This window comes from Oenanthe melanoleuca, chromosome 2 (assembly GCF_029582105.1).
Source record: "Oenanthe melanoleuca isolate GR-GAL-2019-014 chromosome 2, OMel1.0, whole genome shotgun sequence".
NCBI lineage: Eukaryota > Metazoa > Chordata > Aves > Passeriformes > Muscicapidae > Oenanthe > Oenanthe melanoleuca.
This window is the reverse complement of record NC_079335.1, coordinates 20,590,762-20,607,945: the sequence shown is the minus strand read 5'-3', so window position 1 is coordinate 20,607,945 and position 17,184 is coordinate 20,590,762. Positions and strand designations below refer to the sequence as shown.

The 17,184-nt window shown below is 47.0% G+C and overlaps 1 protein-coding gene across 2 annotated transcripts in view; it reads right to left on the bottom strand.

The window, feature by feature from the left end:
• NCALD (neurocalcin delta) overlaps positions 1–10,225 on the bottom strand; it is a 57,711-nt gene extending 47,486 nt beyond the window's left edge. The window contains exon 1 of one of the 2 annotated variants that reach the window (XM_056484031.1): positions 9,811–10,225. The gene's annotated coding sequence lies outside the window, so the exon portion shown is untranslated. The remainder of the gene's footprint in view (positions 1–9,810) is intronic. The other variant, XM_056484032.1, reaches the window with a different exon arrangement.
• Between the last annotated feature and the right edge of the window lie 6,959 nt (positions 10,226–17,184).

Here is a 17,184-nt window from a genome sequence, read left to right as displayed (position 1 = left end):
GCAAATGCACCTGAGTGCATTCCCCGGCATGGGGGCCAGCTGGCACAGAAGTTCTCTTGTCCATGCCACTGAACTCTGCACCCTCCTGGAATAGTGACCGTGGGCTATTTCCCCCTGGAACAGGCCCAGTGAGACAGGGTGGGAAGACAGAAACTGACTGGGAGCTAGACTGGGATGGGGACTGCAGGGAGGGATCTTGACTTCTGAGCTCTGGTGCTGGGATTGCCCCTATTCCATTTATTATGAATAAAGGCAATGCCCAAAGTACAGACACAGCCATTATCTCAGGAAACTGGGTAGCCTGGCATCTACTTGAATGTTAGTGTCAAAACAAGAAACATCAAGGCTTGGGGGAAGAAAATGCTTACCTAGTGTGGGATATTAAGAGGGGATTATGTACTAGACTCAAAATTCAAATCATTTGGGACATGCTCTGCAAGGGCCCTTGGGCTTAGTGATGAATTTCCTGGGGCTTTGAAGGGGTTTCAGGGCATGTGCACACCAAGGAGTGGACAGGGTGCCAAGGGGGGCCATGGAGCTCAGCCCTTGTCCTCCCAATACCAGCCTTGGTTGGCTTGACCCTGCACCCCAAATGCCCAAAAGTGTTTGAGGGCTCAGCCTGCACCTGCACTGAGCACACCTGTTGCTGGGGTCACTGCAGACACAGAGAGGGCTGTGGTGTGGCCAGTTTAGCTTCTCAGCACCCCACCCTTGGACAGCTGCATCTCTTCAAGGGGGATGTGACTCATCTGGGTCTGGCCACCTCTGGGTGTGATGCCTTTCAGGGGGCTCAGGGGATTTCCACCAAGAGGCACTTGTTGCTTGTTCTGGTCAGTTCTGTGTGCATGCAGCAGTGAAGCAGCTCCTCCTCATCCACCCACCAGGAGAGCTGGCTGGTCTGCAGTGAAGGCAGTGAGGATGGGATGCTCCTCTCTCTGCTGCTGCTCAGTGCCTGGGCAGCCAGCCAGCCAGAGTGAAGGTGAACTGCTCAGATGTGGTGACAGCCAGCCTCTGCCATGAGCATTTAATTTTTAATTCCTCTCAGGGCTTCTTTTCTTCCATGCCTCCCTGTAGCCCTGGGGGAAGGCAGCTGGCACCTGTTTCTGGAGCTCAATTGTGTTTGGCTGCATGCCTGTGAGGGAGAAGGGGGGGTCCCTGGCCAGCCCTGGTGGGTGCTGCCAGGGAGCCCCTCCACAGCAGCTCCTTTCCTGGGCCAGCATCCAAGGATGGGATACACAAGGTGCTCTGAGGGCTGGAACTGCATCCCAGCTCAGTGGCATCTGCCTGCATCACCAGTCCTGGAGCCAGCCTCCTTTGGGCTTATTTTTCCAAAAGCATCCTTTCCTTCTTCAAAGGAGCATCCACCAGCAAGAGATGCTTCATTTCAAGCTGGGCTATAGAAACAGTGGACAGCAGGAGCACACTGCCCAGTGCTTGCCCCAGGAAGCAAGGGCTGTCAGGAAGGAATTAATGGGCTTGGCAGTGAGGAAGTAAAATTGCCTGAAATTCTGAAATACCCCTCACTGCAGACACAGGAGCATGCAGCTATCTCACTGCAGATCCCCTCTTCTCCCCACTCAAGTCATTCCTCTGCTTAAAAATGTTATTTTGGGAAAGAAATTAATAACGAGAATAACACTCTAAAAGCATGTGGAATTCAGCAAACAAAAGAAAAGCTGCTATTTCTGAGAATGTCTTAAACAGGTAATTGTGTCTTGTTCTAACTCCTTCTCTCCCAGCTGCCTCCCCAGCACCTGTTTGGAGTGCCATCCACAAGCACAGTGGGAGCAGCATGCAGGAATGGTGTGTCTTACCACAAGCTCTTGGAGCAACACCACAGCCTACCAATAACTGGCACATGGTGAACTAATAGTGAAATACTCTTTGATTTCTAATCAGATTCCTTGAATTGAGGTGGGGTTTCTGCAAGGGTCCCAGTGTCTAACAACAAGGGTAAAAGTCAGGCAAGCAGTCACCCCACTAGTGCTTCTGTCACCTTTTGTCATCTCTGAAAGAACTGTATTTTTCTAATTGCAGCATCACAAACATTGTGTGTCCACGGTGAGTGGAGGGGTCTGGCTCTGCACAGCAGCAGAGCCCTGCCCCAGGTTCTCAGCAAAAACACCATCACTGCAAGGAGAGAAATTGAATCTGCCAAGGCTGCAGGTCTAGTTAAGCAGTATAAACTCATCTTTAACAGATTCACCAAGACCCCCATGGAGCTGATGTGGAGTACTGCTGTTTCATCAGCTCTTAATTTCTCTTGCTGCTGGAGTGGCCAAATCAGCCAGGTCTCTTTGCAGCCCTGGCCAGGCTGGCACGGCTCTCCTGCCTGCAGCATCCTGTGCCAGGGAAAGGCACTGGTGACATCTGGACCACTACTGCAGATGGCTCTGCACTTCCTCCTGACAAAAGCAGCCCTTCTGGGCTAAAACCTAGCAGGAGAGAGGCAAAATAGGAAACAAATGTGGGGGAACCACTGCCCTGATGATACTGGAGGAAGAACGACCAAAGTCTGAGCTCATGTTTTCAGTTCCTAAAGAAAACCTATTCTGAACAAGTGCATGTTGGCCAGGACTGCCATGGATGCCGTGGAGCCACCAGTAGGGATGGGGGATGCTTTTTCATAGGCAATCTCATTTCTGGATTGTCAGAAAAGGATTATCTTTGCTTCATAAAGACAACTCTAAACACTGCTCCCTGGATCTTCCTTTCCAAGAGTAGTATAAGAAAATAAATATTTATTTTTTGTTCAGAAAGAGTTCCTCTTTGCATTGCCTCTGACCTTCCCAAGTCCCAGCACTTCTGCCTTTCAGTGAGTTCTGCTTTTCAGCTTTTACCTTAGTGGTGACAAGGGGAACTTTCTTGGCTGGAGTCACTCAGCTCCTTCATCAGGCCCTCTCAGGAGAGGCAAAGAAAACACAAATGGTCTTTCTGCAGAAGTTCCCACTCCCCAGCAACTGTTCAGTAACTCAGAGACCAGAGAGTCTACACAGAAATCAGAGCTGTAAGTGGTTTAATATCATGTGCCATCAAACATTACATGCCTTGCAATTCATGTTGGAGATTTTGATTAAAGAAACCCTTGAACATGGCAAGAAAGAACTGTGAATTCTGATAATGTTCTCAATTTTTAGCAGTAAAGTAATTGAAAATGAAGGGTGAAGTGAAATAATTGAACATGAAAGCTGTGTGCTGTGTCAAATCAGCAATAATACTCAAGTGAGAGGAGATCATGGTTAGACTGAAAGATGTATCCTTGGCCAGCTGTAATTTTGTACTTTCTCATCCACATCAGCCTGTGAAGTAAAAATGCAGGCTACCCTTCTGTGGGACTGTTTCAGTAGGGTCAGAAGGACTTTGCATGAAAAGCCCCATACAAGACAAACAGAGATGAATAGGACGCTTGACAGACAGGTCCAGAGGACAGCAGACAGTGCTTCTGCTGAGACATAATTGCTCTAATTGGACCTGGGCTTGCAAAGATGGTAAAGCTGAAGAGGGCTCTGCAATCATGCTGCTGTTCTGCACAAAAGAATAGTGTTGTGATAGGAAGCACATAGCAGTTGGGGAAATAATCAACAGCTTTGTGCTCGTGTCCCCCTGGCATCTTGGATTTGTGAGCACAACATGAGCAGAATATTTTCTTTAGAGTTAAAGCTTCTCAGGGCTGAATTGCTTCATGAAGTCTCTTTGAGTGTTATTTAGCTGAAGTTAGACACTTCATATCTGCTGGATCCACTGTGTTTTTGTAGACCTGGAGGAGATGCAGAAAAATTGCATGAGCCATAATCAGGAAATCTTGCTGCTCTGGGAGTCAGGAAATTTGGTAAGGAGAGAAGCCAACTTTGGACTTCTTCAGCTTTACCTGTCTTTTCTTGGGTGATAACCTGTAAACCACCTGATCTGCTTGTCTAATAAAACCTCTCTACAAGCAATGTTGGGTGCCTCCAAAAGCTGGTCTCTTCTATTTATAATAGTAGAACAAGCATGAAACTGTTGTGGTCAAATAGCAGGCACTGCACAAGGGTTGAGTGTGCAGTGCTCCTCCAGCCCTGCTTTGAGCCCAGAAGAGAGAGAGAGCAGCCCTGTTAGCCACAGCTACATCACACAGCAGCTGAACAACATCACTGCACATTGCTAGCACAGGCAGAGTATTTCAGTCTCCCACTCGTTCAGACAGCTCAGTTTCACAAAAGCCATGTCTGGCCTGCTCTGCAGATGCCCAGGGACACGGGCCAGCCCTGCCAGAGGTGCCTGCATGGCAGAGGCAGCAGTGCAGGAGAAATGACAGCAGCTGCCCTGGACACATCCCACCAGCACACTGCCAAGGGCTCAGCCCTGCCAAGGGCTCTCCTTCCCCCTGTCCCATCCCTCCTGGTCCAGCCTGCCCCTGTGGCTGGACAGCCTGGCTCTGGGCTGCTCCCAAAGCCCCATTCCCATGAAATCCAGCACACAGCTAAGAGGCTTTGTGACACATGTAGCAGGTATAAACCTGTCTCAAAGCCTTTCAGCTCCGATGTGCAGGCACACTCAGCTGAAATGCTGCCTCCTGCTCCTTTGCAGTTCCTAAGTAAATGTGCAAAGATGCAGTTGTGATGTTCAGGAACTGCTCATGTCCCACCTGTAACCTAGCATTTGTCCCTAAAGAGCCATCCTGGCTTACTGTACCCTCCTGACAGAAATGGTCATCTGCAGTGACAGCCTGAAGCTCCTGTCCTGTGCTCACACTGCAAATAGCAGACACAGGCAGCAGGATGTGCATCACCCAAAATGTGAGCTGTGGGACAGACACCTTCCCCAGCACCCAGGCTAAATGACAGGGCTGGGTGCAGCTGGGTGCAGCCATGGGAAAACATTCTTGATCCCCAGAGCAGCCTGGGGGTGACAGTGCCCGTCAGTCACTAGGAGCCATGTCACAGCCAGCCCAGTTATCCATGCCATCCTTGGAGTCACAGGTCCTTGGTTCTCCTTTTCCTCACATTTCCTCTGTGACTGTAACTCAGCAGGACTGTGACAGATGCATGAGGATATCAAAGCATCAAGCAGCCCCACACTCAGCCTCCCAATGCCATCCTTGCTTTGTGCATCACAGGCTTTGCTTCACATAAAAAGTTGACCCAACAAGGTGAAAAATTTGCCATGGATGATGCTCTCCTAAAAAGTGCATGTCTCAAACAGCAGTAATGGGATTTATCAACAGAAGCCCAGCTAAAAAACACAAGACATGTTTGTTTCCAGCTAGTATGTCTATGATAAGCCATAGATTGTCACAAGAATAAAAACCATAAGGATAGACACCAGTGGGGTTTATACAGCTAAAACTTCACACAACACTGTAAACATGTACTGCAAAAAATACTGAACTACAAAAGAAGATAAACAGAGCTAAACCAGCTATCTTCTGTGAAAGGAGGTGTGGCTGGGAATTTCAGGTGCTGGACAAATTGGAACCAGCATTTCAGACCAAACTACAAGCTTCTTGGTTTTCTGCATGTAAATCAGGTCCTTACATTATCTCAGTGTCATTTTATGGCTGAAAGCAATTCAGCAGCTATCAGCACAGCCAGACTGAAATTCAGCAGAACAGGATCTGAGCCGTTCAGCTCATAAGATTAGATGATTCTGTGGAAATGAATCTCATGGAAAAATGAAATTCAGCAGAAAGCTGACAGTGTGGGAAGACCACAGAAGAGAGAGGAACTTTTACAATTTAGCCTTCACATTTTCCACCTATAAGATTTCAATATTTGCTAAAGTTGTAGTAAGGGCAGCTTCTACACAGTGCTCCCTCTGGGAAATATCACATTCAGCAATTCCTGAATTACAGTTTCTAATTATATTTTCATACTGTAATGCTGTCTGAAATGCAAATTTGATGACAGAATAATTCAATCCATATAAAATAATTACAAAATTACTGTTTCTCAACCCTCAACTCATACTCCCTGCTATTTAAGAAGATAAATTTAACAGCAGCAAAAGTACAGCCAAAACATAGTCTATTTTTTAAACTGTTATCTGACTATAACTGTCTGCACAGATTTTGGCCCACCGTAGAAGATTATTTCTAAAATATGACTACCAAAAACATTCCAGAGTTAGGATTTTTGTTGCTTTAGCTTGGAACCAACAGTCAGGTCAGCTTTGATTTTGCATTCAGAGCACCCTACACATGGCATCTGTGTGGAAAAGCTGTGGTTTTCTGTTATTTAACTGTTGGTTAAAATACCAAATCTCTACTGCAGCTCAGCTATCATTAAACCAGTTGTTCCTAATGTTGATGCAGACATTAAATTAGCACAATGTAATGATTTTTAGCAGAGTGAGAAACAACTTCTGAAAAAAGTAATTTAAGATCCTGAAACTCCACACTGAAACATCAGTTCCCACTGACAACTGCCACCCTCTACAGAGGATTTTATTCCCCCATGAGTATTGCCTAACCAGTAGCTAGGACCTTTAAAAAGTCAGCAGAAATTGCGTTCTGTTTGAAAAAATTCAAGGAGTACTGTTCCACTTTGCAAGGGGTCTTTAGGTTTTATTATGGTTCCAGCCTAAATTTAGATTGTCATTGCCCATCAAGTCAAGCAGATGAAGGTAGAGCACACTGAGTGTGTTATTATTATGAGGCTAGAGGCATCAACAGCTCACATCTGCTTTTGATTTCCCTGCTGTATCCAGTTGTGTGAGAAGTGACTTGAGGAGAGCTCAGACGTGACTTCAGCCAAGGTCTTTCCTAAGGTGAAGTGCTCCAATTCCTCAGGAATTGCTGGTGTGCTCACCCTTTACCATGGACAAGGAGACTGCAGGAACAGATCATCCCCTCCTCATGTCAGTGTGCAAAGGGCTGACATTTGCAAAAGGCATCAAGGCTGATGGAAGCAGGAGGGTCAGTCTAGACTCCCTAAAAGAAGGTAGAGTGTTGCCAAGCCCACGTGCATCTCACATTTTTTCTCTTTATGTCAGAGGATTTCAAGCCCAAGCAGACTGGCAGTTGTGGTGTTGGGCAGAAGGTGAAGGATGGGTGCAGCCACCTTCCCCTCTGGGTGGAGGGAAGGAACCTACAGGCTGTCTGCTCCTTCCTCATGGTGGGTGGAAGCATGGCAGCACAGAGATGGAGGATGCTTGGCATGGCACTGCCTGGCAGCTTCACACACTGCCAAGGTAAACCTGAGTCCAAAGGGTTTGGTACAGGGCTGACCAGTGAAAACAAGAGCATGAAATCACCAAGCAGAGGCACAGCCCCAGGATGGCTGTCACACACCATTCCCTTCCCTCCTGAGCAGGGATCTGTCACCTCCAGGTGCATTTCTGGCACTGCACGTGAGCTGCCTGCCTGCCACTCATTCCCATTTCTGGGGCAAAATGGGTGGCCTGGGGATGGGATCCCCAAAGCCCCCAAAGATTCATCAAGAGGGGACAGAGCTGCCACTCTGCCAGGCAGGAGGCATCCCTGTGCAACCTTAGTGGCACTTACCAGCTCCTCCTATAACATTGCCTCTCAGACCTCTTGCCACAGCATGTACAGAACCCTTCTGCTAAAATGTGAAGCAGTTTATCATCCTTCACTCTAAGGTTGAGTTAGAGCCTTTTCAATACTACCTCAGTATCACTAAAGAAAGATATGTCTGAAAGATATGTAAAGAAAGATTTGTTCCATCTGGAGATGAGGAAGGGATTTTTGAGGTATTTCTAATGCACAGCTCTTGATCAAAAGTTGCATTAATTATTTTTCCCCTTACAGGTGGTTTCAAGGCATCAAATGCTACAGGACACTGTATTCAAGCCTAAATGAATGAGCATAAGCCTCAGCCCACACTGAGCATCATCACAAGTCAAACCTGGGAGGTGATGATGGCTACATATGGAGTAAAACCCTGCAGACATGAGGGTGAATGACTTCTCTTGAATGGCAGGTGCCACTCAGCTCAGATCTGTCCCTATACTCCACACCTTGGTCCCTGTGCAGACTTACCCCAGCAGTAAAAGCTGGTGAACAAGCAGACCTCAGAGGGTGGTGGGCTGTATAAACCACCTGCCTGTCTCCTCTCCAGTCTGGGGAAGTCACAAGTGATGGAGGGGGATGTGCTGCCGTGGGCTGGGACACAGCTCCCTGCAGCAGCTGGGGAGGAGCCGTGCCCAGCTCAGCCCAGGAGGGTCACCAGGGCAGGGACACCAGAACCCAAGGCACAGCCAGGCTCTGCACGGGCTGCCAACACCTCCAGCACAGCCAGGCTCCTGCAAACCGGGGTAAAACTCACCCAGGAGGAGCCAGCCGAGATTCCTCATGCACTGCTGCAGTGGCATCAGGTGAAGAATTTAATAATGACAGTTTGAAATATTTCAGCCCCCCAACAATGGTGTTTTAGGGCATAAGCATTGAACTGGAAAGAAGTGATGAGATAACACCAAGTGAAATGGTTTTGACGTTTCAGACATTTCAGATTTATCCTTTCCTCTGCTGAGAATGCCAAGTGCAGTGAAATCCAGAGCACTAAGCCATAACTTCCTTAGAGAAGTGCCTTTGGTTTTAGTGTCTGTCTTGGCTCTCTTTCTCAAACAATTTCTTATGCTGCATTTGATAATATTAGAATAATTTTTACAGCTTTTTAAATATCTTTTACTGCGCTGTGTTTTAATTGTTTGGTAGCTCCACATCATTTCAGACCAGCAGCTGCTTTAGAGAATCATTACCACCATCGATAAACCCTTTGAACTTTGGGAGGAAGGGAACAGGAGTATATAATTAGAGAAGATAAGAAAGATCTAACATACTTTTCCAGGAAACCACGCACATGATGCTTCAGCTGTAATCTGTTCTTAAAACAAATCTATATATTCCCACACAAACAAAGTCAGCCTGTGGCACTAAACTCCGGGAGCTCTGGGATATCCTTCCCCACGACAGCCACCTCGGAGTAAGCGCAATACAGAAACAGACTCAAACTCCCTCTTGTTTTCACAAAAAGACCCAAATAGCATTTCATTTTTCAATCACTGTGGTGATTGAAAAATCATGCTGCTTATGCTGCAGTTCTTTTTTTAGCTATTCTAACTGCTCTCAGTGCACGACAGGAAAAAAGAGAGAGAGAGAGAGAAAACAAGCCCAGTGTGTGTGTGCTTGTGAGAAAGAGGGTAGAAGCCCGTAGTACAGCAGTGCTGCTCTCCTGGCGTATTTGGGATGATTTTTCAGGGAGGTTTTGATTCTTTCCTCTGTAAACCCTGCAGCAGGAGCACGGCGTGCTCCGGAGAGGGGCAGAGAGCCCGGGGAGCGCAGGGTGCGGGGACTCCGCACAGCGAACAAAGATGATTGAAATGCTCCAACTTTGAGAGCTGGATTCGAAGCTGCTCCTGGCTGCATCGACTGCTGGCTTCCCCCTCGCTGGACACACCGGGTACAAACCCGCCAGAACCGGGCAGCACGAAAAAAACTACAAATTCCAACAGAGGTATAAAAACCACAATGCCTAAACATCATTTCTTTTAACTCCCGAATGCATTCGCCGAGGATTACTCGCGTTAATTTATATCCCTAAAGTGTCAATTGAGAACGATATCATTTTATTCTCCTTTCGTGGATCATTAATCTATATTTAACTCCGTTTTGCCATCTACACACAGAATTAACAACTGGAAGCTGCTTTGCATTTATCTGATAGTGCTGGGCTTGTTCATCAAGGCAAACTTCCAGCCAAAACAAACAAATGAAAAACAAAAATACCATTCACCGATACAAGCTGCTTTCTAATCTATTATTTTCAAAGGAAAACAATCCAAACGTGATGAGAACATAAAGCGAAGGGTTACCTCACGCTGCAGAAATGCGGGTTGCTAGCAGTCCATGCTCCGGCAGCCCGGGGTGAGCGGCGGGGATGACTCCAGCATCCACCGGCTCCGTCTGTGTCTCCGGCTTTGACGGACCAGGCTCAGCCTCCCCTGACGTCAAGGGCCGTCACATGGGCCAGGAGCGCTGGTTGTCCTGGCAACGCCAGCCCTGCTCCCAAATTATTTCAATAGGTCATCTGTCACCCTGCGCGCACGGCGGAGCCACCGCGGGGCCGCGCAGCGCCAGCCCCAGCCCCAGCCCCAGCCCCAGCCCCAGCCCCAGCTCCAGCCCCAGCCCCTGCCGTCCCTGCCGACCCTGCCCTGCCCTGCGGAACACGCTCTGACTCCGGCATCCCCACCCCGACGGAAAAACAGACACCACACACCTCGTTTGCGCGAGTAAAGGGGCGCAAGAGCCGCCCTCGGAGGGGGCTGAGGCGCCTCAGTGATGTGCTGCTGTTAGGGTCCTAAAGACCCTAAAATTAGGGTCTTTCTTTTTAGGGTCTTTCCAAGTGACACACAGCTGAAGTTTTATTCACATCCACAGAGACACTTGCCTGGTCGCCCTGGCTCTGCCCAGATTTGGAGGAGGCAGCAGTGGTCCGTGCTGTAGTGATGGGGGGAGCAGCTGTGCAGGGCTGTGGGCTGGCCCCGTGTCCCTTTCTGCCAACCTGCACTTCTCCCAGCAAAACATCACAGGAGGGGGACACAGCAGAGCATGTCTCCACCTGATTCTGACTCACCTGAGCAGCCTTCTCCTGCAGGAAGAGACACAACACCAGTGTCTCCAATTTCCTCGTAACTCCAGCTAAAATCCACTCCTTTCTCCAAATTTCGTTTTTTTTGTCTCTCTCCACCTTACCAGAGCCACACAACATTCATGTGCCAGGAGTAGCACACAGAGGATGCTGGAGAAGATAAAGACTTTCACCTGTGAGAAGCAGGGAGGAAAGACTAAGTGTCAGCAACAAGAAGATGCTTCTGAGCTCATCAGGTCTGGATGAGTGGACAGTGAGGTGGAAAGAAAGCTGTCTGAACAGCAGAAAGTTGTGGTCAGTGACACAAGGTCTCGTTGGGAGCCTGTAGCTCATGGTATTCCCCAAGGCTCAATACTGTGTCCAGTATTAACTTACCCATCAGTGACTTGGATGAAGGGGCAGATCCTCCTCAGCAAGTTCACTGGTGGCACAAAGCTGGGAGGAGCAGCTGTTACCCCAGAGGGCTGTGCAGCCCTTCAGAAGGACCTCAGCAGGCTGGAGACATGGGCAGAGCAGAACCATCTGAAACCCAAAGGCGAATGCAGGTCCTGCACCTGGGGAGGAACAGCCCCAGGGACCAGTACAGGATGGGGGTGACCTGGTGGAAGCAGCTCTGCAGAGAAGGTCCTGCTGGACAACAAAATGTCCATGAGCCAGCAGTGTGCCCTTGTGGGCAAAGGTACCCTGTGTTGCATTAAGAAAAGCACTGCCAACTGGTCAAGGGAAGTGATCCTGACCCTCTGCTCAGCCCTGTTGAGGCCTCACCTGGAGTGCTGTGTCCAGTTCTGAGCTTTCCAGTTCAAGAAAGACAAAGAAATACTGGAGAGAGTCCAGTAGAACTATGGAGAAAATTAGGGGAGTGGAACACCTCAGTTATGAGGAAAGGCTGAGGGAGCTGGGCCTGCACAGCCTGGAGAAAAGAAGACTGAGAAGGGACCTTATCATTGTCTGTGAGTATCTGAAGGGAAGGTATCAAAAGGATGCAGCCAGGCTCTTCCAGGGGGTGCCAAGTGATAGCACAAGAGGCAATGGGCAGAAACTGGTACATAGAAAGCTCCACCTGAACCTGAGAAAAAGTTTATTTTCTGTGAGGTTGACAGAGCACTGCAAGAGGCTGCCCAGAAAGATTGTTGAGTCTCCTTTTCTGGAGTTAGTAAAAAGCTTTTTGGACACCATCCTGAGTAACATGCTCTGGGGAACCCTGCTTGAGCAAGGAAATTGAACCAGCTGACCTTCAGTGGTCCCTTCTAATCATTCTGTGAGCCTGGGATCAGCAACAGACAGTGCTGGTTCACACAGAATTCAGTAAGCAGGGCATCTCCAGCACAGGTTACCAACAACCAGCACCAGCACTGCACTGGGGCTTCTTGGCCACTTGGTACTAGAGGGCAAAACCCTTTGGGATCCTGAGCTGCCCCCTGAGCTCAGTGCAAAGCAGTGAAGAGGGCTTGAAGAGTTATTACAATAGAATAAGGCAGCCCCCACTGTCTAGAACTCATGTCATAAAAAGAAGATATTTGCAATTAGCTAGGAAACCTGTGACTGTTTAACAAAACAAGAATAATGTGATGAATTTTAAAAACCCCACTGATTACTACATGTGTTGTACATAATCCCACATATTAATCCAATATAGAAGGCTGAGACTTCATGTCAACACCCACCAATAAAATTGTATCATAACTTACAGATGTATTCTTTCACTTAATGACAATGTTTGTGCAATACTACGTAAAGTTTGGTTTGCAGTTTAAAAAGATATCTCTCAACACTGTGTAGTGCATTCCTTTCTATTGGTCTGACAGAAATGCATGCACCTGAGAGATTTTAATGGTTCTTAATTCTTATAAAAGCCTTTTCACAAAAGGGGAACATACATTTTGATGATCACAAAAACACTCAGAACAACCATTTTGCTGATTCCCTAAAGATCTGGCAGAGACAGCCAGGCAGGATCATAGAATGATAGAATGCTTCCAGTTTGAAGGGACCTTAGAGATCACCTGTTCTCAATCCTTCTTCCATTTCACTAGATCAGGTTGCCCAAAGCCCCATCCAGCATGGCCTTCAACACTTCCAGGAGTGGGATACCCAGCACTTCTCTAGGCAGCCTGTTTCAGTGTTTCACCACCCTCACAGAGAATAATGTCTTCCTAATATCTAATCTCAGCCTGCACTCCTTCAGTTTAAAGCCAGTAGCCCTTGTCCTGTCACTACATGCCCTTGTAAAAGTCCCTCTCCATCTTTCTTTGGGTACTGGAAGGCTGCTCTACAGTTTGCCCAGACCCTTCTCTTCTCCAGGATGAAGAACCTCAACTCTCACAGAGACTCAAGGACCTGCACCTGCCCTGCTTCTGTGTGAGTCTGCTCCTCCACACCTGCAGACACATGCAGAGCACCTTCATCCTCCAGCATAAAAACAGCCCTTTCACTCACCTTTACAGGTTATTTCTGCTGCAGCACAAGAGCTTGGAGGAGTTTTTAAAACATGCACAGTGTTTGTAAGGGGATACTAATTATATGTTGAGAGGGTTATGATTTTCAGCCAGCTGAAAGAAACTAAGTGAAAAAAAAAGACCAATGCTCTGAAGAACAGGTGATAATGGCAGTGTAGGGTTGGATGTTCCCAGTTCCCAAGGCTTGGCAGAGGTTTTCCTGCACCTCCCCAGTGATGTGGCTCCTCCACAGGGATATTTTCTGAATTGCTGACTGAAATCCCTGCTTCTCCATGGTGCAACTGTCAAAGCTTTCCAGGACTAGGGTCAAAGGAGACCTTACACCATGCAGATAGATGCAGAAATGAAAGCAACAGCATCTGTCCCTCAGTGAGCTGAAGTATCCTGCTAGAAGTGGCAGGAAAACCTATCTTCCCTGAATTAGCTTTTCTATGATAAAACCCCCAACATTAAAACAGCTTCCTCTACAGTTTCAATCAAACAAGTGAGCTCAAAGCAATGAGACATGGGCACTGACAGGAAAAATACAAAACAGGTATTTTGTGTAGAGAAGGACTTGTGACTGATGACTGATGAAGAACTCAACATGAGCTGGCAGTCTAGAAAGCTTAGAGTATCTTAGTTTAATTTAGAAAGCTTAGGGTTTTTTAAAGTTTTTTTAGTTTAGTTTAGTTTAGTTTAGATTCATTTAGGTTAGTAGGTTTAGTTTTAGCTGGCAGCCCAAAAAGCCAACTGAACCCTGGGTTGCATCAAAAGGAGCAAATAAGAGGAGAAATAAGGGGATTGAGCAATCACCAACTTGAAGTGCAACAAGGGAAAGTGTAGGATTCTGTACCTGGGATGGGGTAACCCAGGATGTACAGAATGGGGAATGAAAGGCTGGAAAGCAGCACCCCAGAAAGGGACCTGGGGGTCCTGGTCAATGGAAAGTTGAATATGAGTCAGCACTGGATGATCTTTGGGGTTCCTTCCAACCCTTAACATTCTTCAGTTTAAAATCTGAAGCCTGCTGAGTAACAAATGCACTGCATCCATCTGGGACCATGGTACAAAGGCACTCCTGCTGCCTCCTGGGGAGAGGTTTCTGTCACATTTGGGAGCACCTCTGTCCCTCCCACCCCTCTGGGTCTGGGGCCCATGGAGGAAACAGGGGTTCCTTCATCCTTAGATGATGGACAGTCTGCAGAACTTCACTGGGTGCAGAAACTGTGTCATGTATGCATGTATCATAATACACACATAGATATCTCACATGTATCATAGATAACACACATGTACCAGGATCTGTGTAATAATTTACACACAAATGCAGCACTACAAGGTAGGGCACCATCCTGCTTTCCCCCCTGCACTTCTTTTGTCTCTACAGAGCTAACAATAGATACCATTTGTTTGCCCATAAAATGGGAGACATGCAGGGAGCAGAAACTCTATATGGGTTGATCTTTGAACCCACAAGACTAGATCTTCCCTGGCGTCAATCCCCGCTCTCAGGAAGGAGCCACGTCCATGCAAGCAGCTGAGAATCTGCTCCTGGCTTTCCTCTTATCAAAACAACACTTAGAAATTGTTTCATCTTGGAATCTTCCCTCAAGCACTCATTACTTTTCACTGTTTTTAAAAATAAAAGGAAGGAAAAAGGCAAGTAGGCATGATTTTGATTTAATAAATATAAAGAACAAACCACATGTGTTTTGCTGGCCTCTGCAGCTTGCTGTTTGGAAAAGTGGCTAATGTTTCCATTGGCATTGGTTGCATAGATAAAAAAGAGAAAGAAACAGGGCTCAGCAAACTTGTCATGTTGACTTTTGCTCTCATAGGAAAACAAAATGGAAAAAAACCCACAGGAAAAGACGTTTTAGTTTCGATACAGCTGTCATGGCACTACTAGCACAGGGGGGTTTCAAACAAAAACAAGAAGGGAAAGTGGTTCAGCCCACCCTGTTCACTGATGGAGACTCAGTGAAAGGGTTATTGTTTGAGTCCAATCAGGTGGAAGATGGTTTCCCAGGAATGCAGTACTGTAAGAAGATCCTGCACTCTCCATATATTTGTCATGGCTCTTTACTGCCACTAGTTCCTGTTCCCAGGGAGGATGAAGACTCTGATTTCCAAAGCAGTGATTTTTGTTTCCTGTGCTGCACCAGTGGCTTTGGGGATGCCCCAGCACCCTTCCTAATGGTGAGAAGAGCCCCAGCCTGGAGGGAGACTGTGAGGGTGTAAGCATCAGCAGCAAGGACCTGGCCCCAACAAAGCCTCTCATGGCTGCTGGAGGGTGGGAAAAGCTCTTCAGTGTGATTTGCCTTTTTGTGACATATTCTGTAGAAGGGATCACTTGGTCTGCAACAACTTTTCTGGCATTTGAGCCTAAATAATGCCATCATCTATCCTTAGGCAGTATTGCACTGATGGTTTTTACTGCTGAGATATGCAACAGCTTCTTTTAAAAGTTCTGCTTGCACCTGCTTCCTCATAGGAACTGATCACTTTTGGGGCTTGTGCATCCCTCCTGCATCTCCTCTCCTATGCCAATGTCTCTACATCCTCTCCTTTCTCGACTTATTCTCCTGGATTTCCCTTGCAGTGCCCTCACCTTCACTCTGGGGAACTCCCTCACCCTCACTTTAGATGGGAAAAGCATCTTGAACCATAAAGACAAAATAGTATAAAATTTAAGTAAGCTAAAAGATAGAGTAAGATAAAACTCACTTTCTGGCACCTTGCACTTCTTCCAGGACAGCACCTACCCCAGCAGCTAAAAGGAGCCAGGACCCATTTCCTGGACCAGAGATCAGATGTCACAGCACCACTGAAGCCTGCAGAGACAAACCTCTCCCCCAGGAGGGTGGCCTCATGCCTTTCCTCCTGTTGTGAAGGACCTCAAACCTCTGCTCTTCCCTGAACCACAGCCAGGACAGTGAGGGGAGTTGAGGCTGGCAGCCAAAACAGTCATTTAGCCTCTGAGCACTAGCCAGTGTGCCAGACTGGAATCACCCTTGCAGGAATCCCATCTCACTGGCACAGAACCACCAGGATACCAGCTCAAAAACTTAAGAGACTAGATAAAAAATGAAATATTCTTATATGGAAAAAAAATCCCATAATCTAGCAATCACAGTGCCTCCTAAAGGACCAGCCAGAAGACTGATTTAGCTGCTGAATGTGGATGGATGCTTTCCATTAATTGATGCACTTGAGTTGTGTGTCCTTATCTAGGGGCCAAACTGAAAGAAAAGAAGGAAAAGTAATTTGGATCAAAGAAGAATTGATTACGGGCAACATGCAGGGAAAAAATGCACTTTGGATCAAAGAAAGCACTTAGGGCATTTTAAAACAGGCTAAGGATATTTGGAAACAAAGGTCTTCATCTGCACTGGCACTTCAGCCAAGACCTGTGTGGGCAGGACCAGCATTACTTGCCCTGCTGGTGGTCACCCTCCCTCATCCTTGAGTCCTCTTTGGCTGGAAGCACAGACCACCCTCTCCTCTCAAACTCTGATATTTGTACTGCCTAACCTAGCCCAGCTCATTTGGCCTGAATTTGCTGATGGTTTGCAATGCCTGAAAGCAGAACTTGTTGGAGAATAATTGATTTACCAGTTTTTCATCCAGACTGAAATTGTATTTCAGGTAGCGAATCACCCCCTGAGCCTTCTTGCCAGGATCTCTGTGGTCTCAGAAAAACATTTTCTAATTGTCTGGCTCTTCTGCTTCTCCTCCTGACTGTGTGGAAGTCACATCTGAGCTGCAGAGATATCAAGATCCTGACCCAAAGTCATCTAAGCACATGGATAACCTTACCCTGGCTGGGATGTTACACGTGTGCTTAAGTATTTGCTGGATGGGAGCCCGAGTGCCTGACAGCATCGTGGAAACCAACTGTGCACAGAGAGATAGCAGTACAGAAAAACAAAGAAACAAGATAGAAGTACCCTTTTCCTCCCAAGGAAATATTTCACCAGTAAGGAGAATGGAAGAGAAATCAGTGACAGGAATTTGGTGACATGTATTTTAGTCCCACATATATTGAAAGGAACTCTTACAGTTTTTAAAAAATTCTTTGCAGTGTTAATCACATCTGGCAAATTTCAAATGTTTTTGGGTTTTTTTACTTTTCTTTTCCTGTGTTTTCACTCCCTCTT